Raw genomic sequence first — 18,422 nt, forward strand, 5'->3', positions numbered from 1 at the left:
CTTCCATCGCCTATCTCCTCGACATTCTTCCGCACTTTCCCATACAAGCATCGACCTCAGTGTGCCTTGTGTTTGTGTATCCGTTCCTGCCGGGAGGCCAGGCGTCGCCCACGCTGGACCCTTACAGAGTAACTGTTTCACAGTCCAGATGTGAAGGTCCTTGAACTACATTTACAACTACTCTCTCCATGCAACAGTGGTTAAACTTTGCACAACCTATGGATATACAGATGTGTTCTTGACTATTTCTTTCTTACAAAACAGCAAAACAACATCTACAGTATGACTTCATGTGCTTAATATTATACTGTCCTCTATCTACCATTTGTACGCTTCATTTTCCAGGCAAAAGTAGAACATGAATGAACAACATTGTGTATATATACCACAAAATATGTATACTTGCAGGCAAAACATTAACCTTTCAGGGTAAAACAGAGATATTTAAGATAAAGTAATGGTTACATTCCAACCACAGTGATATCTTCCCAGTGATTCAAAACATCTTTAGAAACACTAAGCATAGAAGAACTATGATTTCTTCAATCTGAGCAGTTACCTTTAAAAAAAAAATCTTGAAACATGATACAAACTATTAGTATTTAAATATTTTAAAAGGTTAATGAGAAGAACATCCAAGGCAACACAGAGCTGCATTGACTGCAATGTTCATGAGACTGATTTTTTCTTTCAGTAGAGGTTTGGGGTACATATTTACAAGCTATTCTTCCAGCTTCTTTTTTAAAACTAAAGCTGAACTTACTTTGCAAGATAAAAATCTGATAAATATATATTTTTTAATTTCAAATAATCTAAGAACTTCTGTTAAGTTTCAAAAATATGTAGAAATAAAAGTGTTATATTCAAATCTCTAATTTATTGAATTTATTGAGTAACATCAATAATCAGCTTTACAGTACTTTAGCAGATTTTAAACCGTTTAAGAAACTAAAGAGTATCAAAGTTAGAATAACACTTTAAAGAATGATTTTCTGAACTCAATAATTGTCAGCTCATATTGTTAATGAGAGCCTTAAAATCCAGACTTTCCCCCTACCCCTTTGCAGAGTATCTTGGAAAAAATGCAGTCTGTTTGGAGGTTACAAAACTTTGACTGCTGTCAATAAGAAAGCCATTTTTATCTCTTTGGAGGTATCTGATGATGAAAAAGTACAAAAGGAAGACAAAGAGCTTAATGGTGAAACTGATAAGGGCAAAATTCCAAAGCGTTCATGAAAATAGTGCCCTAACCAATCTGCAAGTGAAACATCAGGCAATTAACCCTGAAAGCATTTTTAACGAGGGTGAATGATGTAAAAGAAATATGGGATAGTTCTATTTACACAGCCATATTTACCCTTTTGCTAGAGCTATAATTCAAAGTTCCACACATACATACTCCTTCAGTGTTGTTTCATGTTCCATGAAGATTGTAAGCTGTTCTGCTAGTTAATTCTCAGTGACAATATGAGAAGGGTTTGTTAGTTAGTAAGTCTAAATTAATGGTAATTAATTGTTACATACAACAAGAACCATGCAGAAAACATACGTAAATAACTAATATCTAATAAAAACATACTAATATAATTAATAACTAATAACAGGCATGCCTTCTTGTGAAAAAATAATTGGAAAAGTTTATCACATAATCACACTCCAAATATCTGTTAACCCAAGCATTAGAGATACATAATCTTTTTTTTTATGAGAACAAAATGCTGCTGAGAGTTCCTTGTTAGTAAATGAAAAATTCACACACATATTATTAAATGCATATTTAATACATATTTAATATGATAAATAAATATATAGCAAATATATGTTTATTCTGTAAAACATAGCCATATATGCTATAGAGAATCTTTATAAAAAACACACTTTCTCCAGAGCTCGTAACACCCTAAATGGTGCATCTTTGCCAGTGTATGGCTATTTTTGAGAGCTGGTCAACAAGTGACATGGAAAAATCTGCTAGAGTTATCTTATTTTTAACAATTCTTCTCTTCCTCACATGTGAGGTGTGCAAGCATTGACTGACCACTTTCATAATCCGTGGTGACCAGCTGTCTACTTGCTACCTGAGGGGAACATCCAGAATATTTTGTACATATGAAGGTGAAGCAAAGAAAGACATAGGTTCAGGTTTGTATGCCTGTAATTTTTAAAATCTGTAAAAAGTGTACAAAGACTTGAAAAAGAATATTTGGCATGCAAATAAATAGTGTTTCACAAAGTCATGCTGCCTGCTTACTGCAGCTGCCATTTCAGGGCAAGCAGTGAGCAGGCTTGTGGCAGGCCTTCACAAAGGTAGGCCTTTGCAGATAGGGACAAGGACTTTTCCTCTGTCAAAGAGCTGTATTATCCACTAGCGTAAAGAGAAGAGTGCTGGTGTGAGATATTCTTGTTAGCCTGCTCTGCTTAGCAGGTGTGTGACTGCCAGCTGTGCCAGCTGCAGCTTAGTGGTGGCCTTCAGAGTCAAGCCAAGATACAGCCACAGTACAGCACAGTGACAATGAACTCTTTTGTGATAGAAATACTGTCTTGCAGATAATTATGCCATAAAGCTTATGGTATAGAAACATTTGGTATGTTTTTCTTGCTATACAGGACCTAAAGATCACAAAAAAGTAGCTGGAAAGAGGGGCCCAACAGAAACTGTGAACAGCCTTAAAATATTAGGAAAATAATGCTGGATAATTAGCAGCAAAAGACAGCATATAGCACTAGCTGTCAAAGAGGTAGAAATTGTAATTCAGAATTTTTTGTAGTGCCAAAAAAGTGCAGCTGAAGAAGTAAAAATGCAGATGATCTAAAATCACATTTGCAAGAACTGGAAAGTGAATCTTCTTAATAGCTTATTGCTATATACGTTGTTCCATTAGTCACTTGGCATTATTCTCCATGTCAAGGTGTTAGTGTCAAAATTTGCCTTTTACTCACACATCCTTTCAGTAGGTAAAAAAGCTGATTAACTTATTTAGGAGGTAATTACCTGGACAAGAATTAAGAGCCAGACTGTCCCCGGATCTTCTGTATATACTCAAGAGGACAGAAAAAAAATGAGCAGCCACTGTAGTTTTGTTGCAATGAGCAGTGATGCAGTTCAGCATAAGACCCATATGCCCCCATGAGCAAATACTTTATCAAATTATGTTATTGTCAATGAAAATGGCTCCCCACACTTGTTTTACCTAGAAACAAAGGAATACATCACATCTGATGTATTTGTTTCAATTGTTCTAGTTTGCATAGACAAGCTCTGAGTCATTTGCTTCTTTAAGGTAAAATCTCTTGACTCTTCTATTAAAATTAAAGGTTTCTTCCACATACAGTGTGCAACCTGAACATAAATATGCAATGTTGACGACCATGTCCTTAAATAACAGATGTGAGACTTCTGCAGGTGTAAGGGACATGTGAGGACGCACTTGAGAGCAGACACAGGAGGAGACACAAAAGGAGACACATGAGCGAGTAGAAGTGTGAAGAGCCGCGTTTGAAGAAATGAAATGGAGGAGACAAGCAGAAGGGTCACGGCTGGGGACGCAGCCCCATGCCAGGGCAGGGACACCCCTGAAGGTACTGTGGCCTATGGGGGACTTTTGCCGGAGTGGTGGAAGTGAATAAGAAGCCAGGAGCAGCAGAAGGAAAGAGCAAGATGCAAGGAGCGGCCAGGAGAAACCACTAAGCACTGCCCCCAACCTGCTCCACCACCCGTTGCTTCACCGAAGGGACGGAGAGGGACTGAGTGTAACGTGGTGAAAACAAGGGGAGTGGAAACTAGGAAGGGAGGAGGAGAGGTGCTGGGCTGAAGGAAAAGGGCCTGGGGAAAGCTCTGAGGAAAGGGGAGAAAAGATGTTTCCCTAAGTGTTTAATTGTGTGTGTCTTTGTTTCTCAGTACCCCAATCTGTAATTAAACTTTATGTTAATTGGCATTAAATTAAATTAAGTGAAATTCTCCAAGTCAACTCTGTTTTGCCCATGACAAACAGAGTTCAAAATTCATTGGGCAAGAAAGAGAAGGGCAAATTATAAGGTCGTTTCAGTCTTTTATTTTAAGTAATTACAGGTTGAAATACAGAAACAGTAATTAGAACTCTTCTCCTCCAGGTGAATCCCCAGCCACCAGACTATAGAGATTTCTTAGATTTTCCTGTTGGTTCATGGTTTAGTTTACTTACTGGTTTTGATTATGTTGCCATGTGGGGAATCAATGGCTAATGCAAGGTAGTGAGTCCTACCAGGCCACCTTCCAAGGAATTAGATGCTGGCAAACTGGAAGTTTAAGTTCCTGAGTCAGCTGCATGAGCGTTAAAAGACTAGTTCCTTATTTTCTGAGAAAAGAAACTCCAAATACAGAAGATGCTGAAAGTCAATGGCTTGTGAAGCGCAGCTGTGTGGGGGATTACTGTGCCAGATAGGGATTTGGAGGACTGGTGCACTTCTGACTAGATGAAACCTTTGGACACAGCCTTTAAATATAGAAGGTACAAAGTACTCTGCACGGGTACAATGAGAGACAACCAGATATGGAAGTTATATTGATTCCTGTAGGAAAGATCTTAGCTTCTATGGAACTTATTAGGATGCGTCTTGTTTACTTTGTCTCTGCTGATTCTTTATTGATTCCACAATTGAATAATCAGATTAAAGAATCCAGCTGACTTCAGTGAGACTTGGATCAGGTCCTGAAAGGCTGAATAAGAAAGTTCCTTTTACTGACATTAGACAGTGAATCCTTCCTCCTAACTTCATTAATTATTCTTTACACTACACCTGCTTTTCTCACAAAGATTGTCCTTGATACATGATTAAAAAAGAAAAGAAAACAACAAACAAACAGCATCTTCATTCTCGGCATTGAAAGATGCTATTTTGTAAAGGTAAAAATAGCACAGAAGATAGTTTTGCCTTTCATGCCGCTTACATTTATGTTTTCAGAAATACATAAATAAAATGTTTAGCTTACTGGAAAGTTTTTTTAATGCAATATAATCTACATTTTATACTAAATGTAATGATTTTTGTCCAGACATATTATTAGAGGTTAGGGAGTGGAAACTAAACACTGTTTTTTGTTTGTTTGTTTGTTTCCTCCTTAAATCTTATTGCCAGAATTGTGAGAATATAGCTATATGTTAGAAGCTGTCTTTGCTAACATCTGCGTTGGAGGAATCTAGTGAAGAAACAACCAATTAAAACGATGCCTGTTCAACCCTCATCATGGTCCCTTCTCTTTTATTGCATTGAGATGGTTACCTGTAATTGTCCTATAATGGAAAGAAGGCTGCAACTGATAAGGTCCTCCAGCAGAAACTGGCGTAAATATGAGTGGTGAATTTAGTTTTCAAATTCAAGGATATATAATAATTTTTCAGGTCAAGCTCAATTATTAGGACACAAATTTTGGATGTAAAACATCTGTGTGCCACCACACATTTTTGTGCAATTATAGGTATGCTGGCTAGACCAAATCCTAAGAAGCATTCAGGTACCTAATGCTATTTAGGATCTATGATTCAGTTCTGCATTTGAAATGAAATGGCTGAAAGCACATTTCTTTGCCTGCTAGAGACAGTGCTAAGCAGCTTGCACTCATTAATAGTTTCTATCCAACTTACTATTGATTGTTGGGTAGGTAAATAACAGACATCACACTGAATTCATTACTTTTTCAAGAAGTGTATTAAATGCTTGGGATACGGTTCACAGAAAACTTAGGATATGTTTTTAACACAGCCCTAACAATTCAGCATTTTAAGGAGACAGAAAAGGAGTATACGAAGGTACAAGGCATAATCTAAGATATAGCATGAAAAATTTGTTTTTCATCACCATATCAGGATTGACAGTTAAACTTTTATATAAAAAAGTCTCAGCTTTGAGGAATTCTTTGTTTCTTGGGCCTCTTAGGACCCCAGTAAACTAGTATCAATCAGAATGCTTTTATTATTGACAATTTATGTCTGAGAAAAATCTAGTTCTTGTAAGACAAGTCATCCTTATCCCTGCTATGTACTCATTTCACCTGGAGCTGCTTAAGCTTTTTTTACCCTTAGAACCAAATTACTTTACCAGACTTTAAAGGTGCACAAGTTCAAGAGAACATTGGATCTTTCAGCCTTCATTATAGATACCACAGAGACTTCTGGCAACTTCTGCCAGAGATGAGAGGTATTCTGTATTTCATTAAAAGGTTGTCTATATTATTAGACATTAAAACTACAACATGCTGTTCATATATGATTTTTATTGTGTGTAGTCAACCCAACGAATACCTCACATTGTGAAAGGCTCAAAATGTTATCAAGTCCAATAGGAGCCATATGTTATGATCAATATTTGCTGAAGTCCGAGGGTTCTTAAGATTTTGTTGCATGCACAACTGGCTAGGTTGTGATCAGTCCTTCCTCAGGCCAAGGATTTACATCCTTTTCTGGCTCTAACTGTGATGGCAGAAAAGGTCACTCTTTATCCCTTGTTGGAAGTTGCTGTCACATCCTCAGATCTTCCAGTTGAACTGCTTTTGTGGTTTCTCTTTAACAGATTTCAGTCAGAGCAGATTATTCTAGGCAACTGAAATCATCAGCACACATTTTTATCCTGTGACTGTTTAATGAAACAAATAAAAATTAGAAGGCATTGAGACCAAACTCTTCTCATCCAAATGCTTGAATCAGTGGTTATGCTTCTTTTTTGCATTTCCTCTTCTGAAGCTTGTATTCTCTTCTGTGAAGTGGTCTATCCCAGATTCTGGATTCCAAGCAGAAGCAGGCTGAAATCTCTCTTTTAATCCTGAAGTGAGGTGCTGAAGATCTGGAAAGGTCTGCTCTGATATTGAGTTTTTCTTATTATTTGGCTCCACAAGGATCACCAAACAGATCATATGGATTCTTTCTTTCTCATTCTTCCTCAAAGACATGCCACTTCTGCTAAGAACAGGATTCGGGAATATACACATGTAAAATGTAAGCTTTACAGTACCAAATATGAAACTGAGTCTTTTCTTTTATCTGGCTAGGTGCATTTTTAGCCCAAGAGTGTCCTTTTTCCTGGTTTATAAAATCTTTTCTCACTTCCACCCTCTTCATGCACCTTTCTCATATATATATTTGGTGGCAATAAGCTAACCACTTCCATTCCACTTTACATTTCACCTTCCATTATTTGTATTTCAGTGTTAATTCCACTTCTACTGTCACGGTGGTCTGTGCACCTTTGCTTCATTTTAAATAAGTAAATGTTATGTTTGCTCTAGTGTGATAGTTACCTATATTCAATTTTCCACTGCTTCTCTGAACAATTCATCTGTGCAAGAGGTGCTGCGGTTGTCCTTTTTTCTTCATAGCACTTCCTATAGATATTTGCAAACTCATCCAATTAATTGGATTTTTTTTTTTTTTATTTTTCATGTGCATGGTCTTGACCCTGGCTTGACCCTGTCCCCCTTTTCATAAATTTGGTAAACTGTTGTGTACCTGAGCTCTGAACTGTGCATTCAGTTGATACTGAGTCCCCTTTCTTGGATTATTTTTGAACTTTCAGTCTTAAAAAAGTATTTCTGTACTTTACACATTTCATTATTGATGATAACTTAATTTCCTTGATGAATTTCTAGACACTTTGTTAAGGGTTAGTTTTAATTCTCTCGTGAGTCTCTTAGACTCTTTTCCCAGACTTGGTCAATTCTCATGACTTACCAGAAATAAATGAACCCTAACATCTCTTAAGAGTTACAGCAACAGAACAAAAATTCTTGTTGCTATATATATTTTTTTATTTCACTATTTGAAACCATCTCTCCCAAATGTTCAATTATATGCAGAATGCAATAGTCCTAAAATTTCTTTAATGCTTTTTAAAGTAACCCTTTGTTTTGTTTTAATGGAAAACAAATGCAACAAATGCAATGGAACCTGTGATCATAAGAAGGAAGGTTACTTTCTTTAGGTATTCTTTTGTACTGGTGCTCATTGTTCAGGGACCCAGGGTGAAGCACTGATCCACCTGGGTATCTTCCAGATTTTCTGGGATTTTTCAGTGCAGATAACAGTTTTTAGTGACTCATTCCCCTATTTCAAGCTACTTTAGAACTTAAATCTCTTCTTAAATTTTTACCCTCCAAACCAAAAGCTTTTAAAGGAACAGTTTCCAAAGATACAAAAATGATCAGTACCTTGTAGAATTCATAATCTAGATGTATACATGTTAGGAATTCCAGGAAAGAAACTCCAAATTTAGCACATTCAGTGAAAAACAGTTTTCTTTTTACGTTCTTTTTCATTTCAATTTCAGAATTGCTAAATTACATATCCTTCTTTCTTATGTGCAAGGTAACAATGGTAAAACTCAGATACTATGGTGTCTAAATGATTGGTAGCCCAAGCAGGAAAGACGAAATTTCAGCTGAAACTGGATCAAAGCCTTAAATGTTATTCAACTCACAGATACACACACACAGATAAGTGCATATAGCTATGTCTGCAGTCATAGCTCATAGCTCCTGAGGGCCTATAATAATAAATGTAAAAGTCAATAAGTCAGCTATTCTTAGATTACTCTATATTTAAATACTAGCAATAGAACAGTTTTTCCTCTTTCCTGCTTCTTATGTTCATGTCATTTTCATAGCAAATTACTTTTCAGGCCAAGTTGTAAAGTAGTTCTTGCCTCCAGCTGCCACAAGTAAGGTAGAGTCCATCTTTTGATGGATTCTTATTACTTATTAAATGTTTGAGAAGCTCTGAAACTAATTCAAGGCTGTATTGCACTCTTCCCAAGTGATTTGGGTGCTTCTCATCAAGGAAATAATACAAGCTGAATGAAGGGCACAGAGCACTAGTTAGCAGTTTGCATACATATCAGTAATAATAACTTACACGTGCATAATCAGTTTTTTCCCCCCCTTTTAGCTTACACCAACTTGCATTTTAAAGTATTACGCTGAGGTGGGGGGAAATAAAAGTGCTGAGGAGAGATGGAGGAATAAAAAACCCAACAATACCCAACTGCTGTGTAGAAAGATTGAATTTAAAATGTCTTTTTTTTTTCTTTTTTATGCAATTGGCACAATTTTTGTGTATTAAGAGCAGCAAATAAGGTCACTAGGCTCAACAAGCAACCCCCTGTTGTTCTTCTTATCTTTAGTTTCTTGCCTTTACTCTCTGTTCTGTCATCTCTTTGTCTAATAATCATTGACTTTCTTATTTCAGAGGCTTTGTAATATTCTGAACCAAGGATTGTAATCCTGACGGTTTTCTTTTATCATCATGGCAAAGTGATAAAAAACTGTCTGGAAGTGTGCATCCATTTTTGAAAACATTGTGTCGAGCTGTTGAAATAGTATTGTTAGCAATTTGGAAAGTATGATTCATTTGTTTTATTTTGATACATCATAAATTAACTTCTATTTGCAACACAATGGTTACTGCTTTGCATTGCAGCTATGGTGCTCACTGTCACTTATCTGGATATTGCAAATAGTATGACCAGCTTCATTAGTTCAAGAGAGAGTTCATAGTTAGTCAACAACTACTTTATCTCTTGAAGAATAGTCATGATCTATAAAAGAATATTAGCATAAAGATAGTATCAACAAAAGTAATGAATAAAGCCATATCATATTTGTTGCTTACCTGCTGAATTTGAGATTTTCTAAACAAAATATATATTTGAAAATTTACATCCATTTAAATGTTAGCAATAAAAGTATCATAAAAGCAAATTAAGAAACAAGAAGTATAACAAAGAAAGTAGATCTTAGAAACTTTAAATAAATTTATCATGGAATATTTTTAATTCTGAAGAATTAATCACAAAGGAAATAAAGATAGCACTCAGTTTTGGGAGAGTTATTTGGAAAACATATTGCATATCCTTGACAAAGTCCTTACAATTCTCTATTAATGGGTTCAAATTGTCAGCTAAAACTTGTTGAGATATCAGAGTCAGCTAGATGAGAAAAATGTTGAAATTGGAAGAGTTAATAAAAATGTATAGTTATATAAGAATATATATAAAATATGTAATATAGACAAATGATGTATAATATATATATATATAAGAATTTACTCAAATGTCAAAACAATTCAAAATTTCTCTTTTGGACAAAGAACAGTGCTATTTTTATGGACAAATGAACTCTTCCTCAATGCGAAATGGGATCATAAATTCCCATATTGTAAATACATAGCATTGTAATCCAGTAAATATGGTGTTGCTGTCATTTGTGACAGACCTATAATAAAATGGAGCACAGACAAATAAAGGCATGGGATGATAGCAGAGTTAAAGTGATATCAGAGGCTCCAGGTCCATAAACCACTCATCAGTATTCAATTACTATCATCACAGTAATGCAACCTTAAGAGCTGGGGAAAAAAAAAAACAGTTTTAGGAGTAATGAACAGAGAACAAATATCCAATATATGTAAATCACACCATATCTAATGAATTCAGATGTATTGTGGACTTGCAGGCCAAAGAAGGATATAAAATATGATGATATACTTAGAAAAATGACCTCAAGTGGTTTCTAGTGGAGGAAGCAGCCATCAACATTAACACCATGCTCCTCCCATCAAAGGACTTGGGATACTGAAGACGCAGAGGAAGAGTGAGCATAATGCCAGAGAAAGGGGTAGATACTAGAAAGTTTGTGTATGCATCATTCTAGCTGTATATAATTCAAACTGTAAGTGCTAGAATTAGTTTAACTAGAATAATAATAGTTCTTTGATCAGACAGTTCAGACTGTAGTCAGAGGAACAATAAATTTTTGGCTTTGGATATATGATGTGTTTCTTTTGCCCATAACAAGTTTTTGAATGTTACTGGCGGAAATTCAAGCAACCTATTCTGTAACTTGGGTGCAACATATTGGTAAGAGATCCATGTGACTGTAATTAACTCTTTTGTTCCTCTTTACACTTACCAAATACGTGCTTAACATATATTTTGGTTTTGAATTTTTTTTCAAATATTTGCTATCATAATTATGTTTTAAAAGAAAAAAGAAACAGACTTTCTAGGTTCCAGTCCTTCTGTTTTTCTATCAAAGCTCTTATTCTCTATCATTTTGCTGTTAGCTACATAAATTTCACTAAACTGAGACAAATTTTGAAAGTGCACTCCGTTCTCTGCAAGTGCGCTTGGCTCTCAGAGAATCTGCCGTCCCATTATATATCTGCAACTGGGCACAGTATGAAAAACAAAATAACTTTGCCTTTACATTTGTCCCCACTATCCATGAACCCCTGTGAGACAGAATGTAGGAGACCCTTTTGCTGAAGCAGACTTCCAGGAATATTGATAGTCCTGTGCTGTCTGTCCTTAGTCTCAGGATCTTATATTTTTGAGTGCAGTGAAATTGCAAAGGCATCACAAAGGAAGATGCAGTGTGATTTATCACTGATTAACTATATCTAACCACAAGCTTGTCAATACAAAATAGCTGTCTCATGTCATGATCATGTGGCATACTTGCATCTCCTTAAGTCAATGAACAAAACTGTTTCTTTGAAGCTTTGCATGCATCTTCTATTAAAATGTGCATTCTAGGAATATGTATAAGAATCTGTGGAGACATGTGGGTGTAACAGGTGATAATCTGATTTGTTCCTGTACAGCTTCTTCAGAAAGTGTGGGGCAAGCCTGCAGAAAACTACTGCACTCTGGGTCAGATGGAGCCATCTAGAGAGCCTGATGCTTTTTCTCTGATCATTTCCCACACAAGCAACTGAGAATGCCCAACTTGGAGAGGCTCCTGCAGCACAGGATGGGGTTGAGGAGGCCAAAAAGATGACAAAGTGAAGGCTCTTGGGGTAAGAATCTGGTATTCTCCTAGGTATTAGACGTCTCAAAAGAGCAGGTAACAGATGCATAACTGGGCCTCAAGATGAGGGAGAGACAGACTTTTCCTAGCGATTCAGAGGAGACTATGCAGAGCTTGCCATAACTCATGAAGCCAGGGTAAAGTTTCTAGACTGAGAGTAAGACTGAAGGGAAGGCATCACAGTGCAGAGGCTTAGATTGCTAAACAAATTTCTGAAAAATCCTGGTGTTCTACTTTGAAGTTTTAGCTGCCCCTGAAATAATTTCCCACATGAAAATGCATTTTGCTGGTTTTATATACCTATACTTTAGAACCCTTTCCCCCCCCCCGCCCCGTCCCTGAATAAATGTTATTTTTAATTTGTTTTTCCTCCTTGGATTAACTTTTGTGAATTGGGCGCAGAGAGGGGGAAGTATAGGAAAATCCAGATAAAGACTACAAGACAGTTTACTCATATAAACACTGTCCTGGATCAAAAGAATTGATCATCTGATTTTTTAAATTGTGATATTATCTCTTTTGACATGAGAAACTAAAAGGTTTGAGACGTTGTGCGTTGTTACAGTTAGGATAACACATTGATAAAATCCAGTGTCTACTTCAGGTAATATTTATATTTCCAAAAACATACAAAATGTTGATTTGCTGATAAGAGTGGGAAATTAAAGGACAAGAGACAATTTCCTGGCTTACTGAAACATGTTTCTTTCAGGCATTATGCCCCAAACTCTCTATAGTCCTTCTCAGAATTACATTCAACTGATTGTTCAGATTGCTTCTTTCCTTCTCCCCCCTCTGTTTCTGACTCTGTGCTTTCTGTTTTTTCTCCCTCTCACTTCTTTCTGACCTCCACAATGCAAACATTATATCTCAGAGGTCTTCTGTCCAGAAAGCTCAAGTGGCTAAATGGCTGCAATTATTTTGTTTTGATTTGGAGGATTCCTTGATAAGTTTAATAATTTCTGCTATTTTTGATAAAGGATGAAATTTACCCTACCAATTTTGAAGAGGTTTAATCAAACTTCTAACAATGTCCTCACTGTATCTTTCTCGGAGAAGATCCTTTTCCAATTACCTTATGTGTAAAAATAAAACACTGTTCTGTGGCTTGTGATATTAAGCATTCTGCAGTTTCATCTGTCTTTTTTTAAAGCAGAATGGGCAATGTCAGACATGATATGAATGTCTGAAATGCCTCAGACTTCCATGAAATGACAGAAGCTGGGCCTAACTGTGTTAATTTTCATTTTCTATATGCTGCTATTCCTTTAATTTTAAGAGCATTGAGGACATTGATCACATGGCAGCTCTGAGGTGAAAACACCTGCCCTGTCATTTAAAGGAATTAGGTTTTCTTAGAAATTGTTTTAGAGTACGTTCTTTCAGTCTATCTAAAGTAATTAACCTTAGTAGAATTGGGGATGCCTCTCCAGAAGAAATCATGATGTATCCATTGCCTGAGATGCAAGCATTTTAGGGCAGAGAGACATTTACCTGGAGGGATTTTGGAAAAGCTGTGGGACAGGGCAGTTTTGGCAGATAATTAATTAAAAGGAATACATACAATAACAGTAGGAAAATGTAAACTGAATGCCTTTACTTATCTATTTTCACATACAAGAACTTAGGAGCAGCCAGCAATGTTGAAAATCAGTAGACTAAAAAGCAATGAAAAGAAAAACTTTTGCAATGTATAGAGGAAATAATAGTTGATGAATGAAAGTCACCATGAGAAGATGTCATTTGTATTAAGACATATCCGTGCATAATAGGTAGGATAAATAAAATGTATAAACATTTATGTTTTAGAGAATGCACAAAATAGTAAGCATCTAAAGTTAAGAAGTATTTCTACTGTTCAAGAAGAGGAACTGAATATGCTTTGACAAGAAAAAGAAGAAAAAGGTAATACTTAATTGTGCTAAATTTGGACAATTTTAATTCAGAAGGAAGAGTCCTGTTGCTTGGATCTTTGAACAGAAAGATGGATTCTTTCACAATTTGATCTCTCTTTTCTACTTCAAAATCTTGTCCACAAAGTACCTGAGAATTTTGGAACATCCATCAGTGCCAGCCGTATCTATCACACATGCACAAATCTTGTTTCCTATACTTTACATACAGGTATAATACAGATGGTTTGAGCACACGATAGATGTAACATGTCACAGATATATTGTATTTACTATGCCTGTACAGTAAAGATATTCTGCACATGTACAGTGAACTTGTATAAGAACATGGGGTTCGCTGTGAATGAACAGGCTATCTGTAGGCAGCAGATTGAACACCATCTTGGCTGGGTCAGAGACACTGTGCATGAGCTACTTAGTGTGTGTACACATATTTTTTTCTGACAAACTGGCAGATCCCTACAAAGATTTGTAGTCAGTCTTTGTTCCTGTGTTTATTATTTAGTTGGGCCAGAGAATTTGAACTGACTAAGTTAATAGACTTCAAATATTTTACAAAGCTCCAGGAAGATACTAAAACCAATTTGGTTTTAGTTAATTCCAGGAGAGTAACTAGTCTAGAGGTCCTGCAGTGGGATGGAAAGAGTCTTCAGGTGTGAGATGGGGCAACAGGAAAATTTAGATACTTTAAAATGTTCTTCCAGCTCAAATCAAAGATGTCAGCACTCTTTCCTCCTTCTCTTCCCTGCTCAAATCTTTCCTTTGGATCAAACTCCAAGAGCAGCATGATAAGGTCAGCATACTGCGTAGTCCTAAAGGAGCTGTGAGGATGCAAAGGTAGAATTACAACTGTCCTCTTTTCCACTCTAATCACTACCTGACTTCTTAACAGGGTCATTGCTAGCAGATTCTCCTCTTTTGCCAGAGTTTTGGACTTTCTTTTCTTTAAGGTCTTGAGGCCTTATCACAAAAACAAACATCTGAAATTATGTTTTTTTCTCCCAGAAAGATACCCTAAAAATATTTCAGCTCTGAAATGTTAAAACATATGTGACACGTACATGCCTGTGTGACTATAATATATATGAGTATACAATGCAAAATTTTAAACCCTAATTGCTAAGCTCTTTTATCAGTGCTTCAGTACTTAAATGATAGACTAGATTTTTTTTTTATAAAAACTAAATACCCAGCAATAAAATCAATTAAAGGTGAAGGAACTTGATCTCTTTAAAATTAATCTACTTTTATTTACATTCCTACATAGGGATTTATGCACTTAATTTGCATTTAAACAATGCATGTATATGAATGCCAGAAACTCCAAATTGTTTTACTTTTGTAGAACAAATATAAACATTTTTAAAGGTCTATAGACCTTGGGACAGTTTTATTTATTTATTTATTTATTTTCAGTGCCATAAACTAACAGACTTCATACAGTTTGCTGAGAGATAGTCACTCGGGAAAGGTCATTCAGTTATATAACATATCCTCCTCCCTCCCCATGGAAGAGCTTATGGTACAGCACTAAAGACCATGAGAATGATTCAGGTCATGGGAAAGTGTGCAGGAAAGCAAAAGGATTAAGAACATGTGGTGGCAACATCTTTTCACAGTGGTAATCTGAAGTCCAGTCATAAACTGGGGCTGTCTAATGTAGCCCTGAGGCCCAGACTGAGCTGTGTCACCTGAATTACTCCCGAGAACAGGCAGACGCACTCCTTGAAGAGGGTATACCCCAGCTCCCCTCACACTACCACCCTCTGTAGAAAGCTGTCATCCACCTCTCTTTACTCTGTCTTCCCTGAATTTATGAGCAGTTAGGTGTTGATACTTACCCAACATATTCTGCAGATGTTAGCACTTTCAGACATGAACACTGACCCATGTGAAACTACAGTAAGTTATTTTTTCCATGAGATAATCTCTAGTCTATTTTTTAACCAGTTCTTTATCCTTTTCTGTGTCTTAATCTGAATCTCTGAAGCTTGTAGTTTTAAGCTGAGGCCTGTCATGTAAAAACTTGATCAAAGCTTGCTAAAATCCAAATAAAACATATTATATGCACAGTCATTATCAACCTTGCCTGTAAAATGAAGATACAGGTACAAAAATCTTAGGCTGTAGCAATATATTTGCAAGCATTACAATATGATCTGCTATAGAGGGCTATTCTTTTGATGTTTCATTTGTAGGATATATTGTTCCATGAATAAGGTAATCCTTAATAATTTTTTACACTACCAAGTATAGAAAGAATATCAGAGCAAGTAAAGCTTAAATGTAAAATGCTGCAGTTTCTCTGTAACAGCGTATTTTTTTTATTTGAGCCTGTATACTTGAGATATAGAACTTTTTGCTTTTGTTGCTGAATATTACAATTGGAACTCTTACGTACACTTGCATGTTTTAAATTGTCTTGTCATTTGAGATAGTAAAAAGTATGGTTAGAGTTAAAAATACTGTATTGCTCCATGAATCAGGAGGCTCATGCTCTTGTGAGCAAGAGTACTTGGGTACCAAAGTCAGCTGGAGTCTTTGTATGAATTCTAAATTATCTATATAGTTTTAAAAAATGTGCCCATCATGTAAGAGGCATGAAAAGAGTCACAGAACAGCACAACAAGAAGGTCAGTTCCTCACTGTTGTTTTTAAGCTTCTTATTGCTGCTGACCTCCTTGGTTGCTTGTTCTGCAACTGGCTCAAGGCAGAGCTTTTTGTCAGGGATGGAAAAGGGGCATTGATTCTGGCAGTTGCTTTTCAACGCAGCAGGGGCAAGTGCACCATTCGAGGTGGTACTAGTAAGGCAATTACCATTAGCATTTCCCAGTTACTGTACAGATGGAACTTTAGAACTGTTCAGTTCATTGAAAGTGTAGCTCTTTGGAAAAGGTTTTCTGTACCTTCACCCCTCTCTGGATAGCACTATACCATTTCAGAAGTCGTAGGCTGGATCTCTGCACTGTAGTTCCATATTTCCCGATCATATTAACACAATAGGCATAGCAGGGCTTGGCATCTGTAAACTGTTTCATACTGATCTTAGTAGTTGTTTATGAACTGCAAAACTCTCTCCTGCAAAGCAAAATCTGATTTATTAAATCACCCAAGGTTCATGAACACAAAACTAAGAAAGAAGATATAAGCTCAATATGTATGATTACTAGCTACAATTTGTTTGTTTCTCCCATAATTTCTAAACTTCCTTCATCCCAACTGAACTATATAGAAATATGATTGTTTTGTCTATGCTCTGTATATCTGTTTATCAACATGTGCTACAATTTACAGACCTTATTATTAGGTCAGCAACTTCAAACATCTAGATGCTTGGTTCAGGGATGGGAACAACATTTTTGGCTACTTTGGGAGATTTTCCCCATCAAAAGTTACCCATTATCACTCCTATAATAACCGTCTTTCCCTTTCTTTGGTAGTATTCTCTATGACAGTACCTTCTCATGTCCTATTTACATTCTTCTCAATTTCTAATAGCCTTATTTGCTTAATTCAACATATTCAGGAAGATAAGCTGCAGTGAATCTTGTTTTTGTCAAGATGAATGCAAGCAAATTCCTGTGTTTTCATGTATCATGAATTGATACACTATATAGAAAGAAACTTGGAACTTTATTGTCTCTGAAGTGTAAGATAACATATGTTGTAAGAGTAACTCAAAAATGAAAATTCATAGGAAAATATGATAATTGACAAGGAAGGGCAGGAGAAAGAAGAAAAATAAGTTGTTAAATATAGAAGTTAAGTACATTACAGTAGCAGGATGGATAGCTAGTAAATAATAACATTATATATCTAAGGTCTTTCTTTTCTGAATCTTGCACTAAAGCAAAAGAGTAGCAGTACAGATACTGGAAATTCTTTCCTTTTAGGAAAAAGTAAAATACTAGAAGGTTTTATTATTGCACTGGAACAGATATTTAGGAAATTATGGCTATTAAAAGTTGATGAAGTACCAGAACTCTCAGGGAAACCTGCTTGTCAACCCTCAACTTAAAACTTTTTTTTTTTTTTTTTTTAGCATTACTTCTTCATTTTACCCTCTCACACTTTCTCCTCCCTCCACTTTATATTCAGTTGTTGATTAGGGATGGTTTCTGTTACTAAGGGGTTATGAATAAAATTTAGAGTTCATAAAAGAGGCAACTGGGGAGTAATGTTCTCAGAAGTCAGGCTGAGAATAGTGAAAAATGATACTGGTAACCATACTGCTATTTATGAATGAAAACATCCACCCACATGGTTTTGCCCCCAAGGACATACTTATCTTGAAGAAACCTGGTTTAAAGAAATTTGTAAGATTCTAAAGGAAAGATAATATTATTCTTGTTCTCCTTTGTAGCATCAATTAGTCCCATGAAAAATCTGTGGTAAACACGCAATCCTGGTCTTGCTGTCAACAATGGAATTATACCATGTATTTGCTTTGAAGTTGTAAGCGTATGTGCTTACAAGCTTCCTGATAGTAACACAAGAACTCACTTCCTACAGTGATAAATTTCTTTTATTTGGAAGCTGGGAAATACTGCTATGCCTCTGAATTGTGTCTGTATCTCTACAGAGAATGTTCACAAAGTTGGAATTGTGATTAGTCCTGCTGTGACTGGCAGCACAGGCTCGGGGCACCAGGACACTCACTCCGATCCTTGGATGTG

The sequence above is a fragment of the Apteryx mantelli genome, chromosome 1 (assembly GCF_036417845.1).
Source record: "Apteryx mantelli isolate bAptMan1 chromosome 1, bAptMan1.hap1, whole genome shotgun sequence".
In the NCBI taxonomy this organism is placed as follows: domain Eukaryota; kingdom Metazoa; phylum Chordata; class Aves; order Apterygiformes; family Apterygidae; genus Apteryx; species Apteryx mantelli.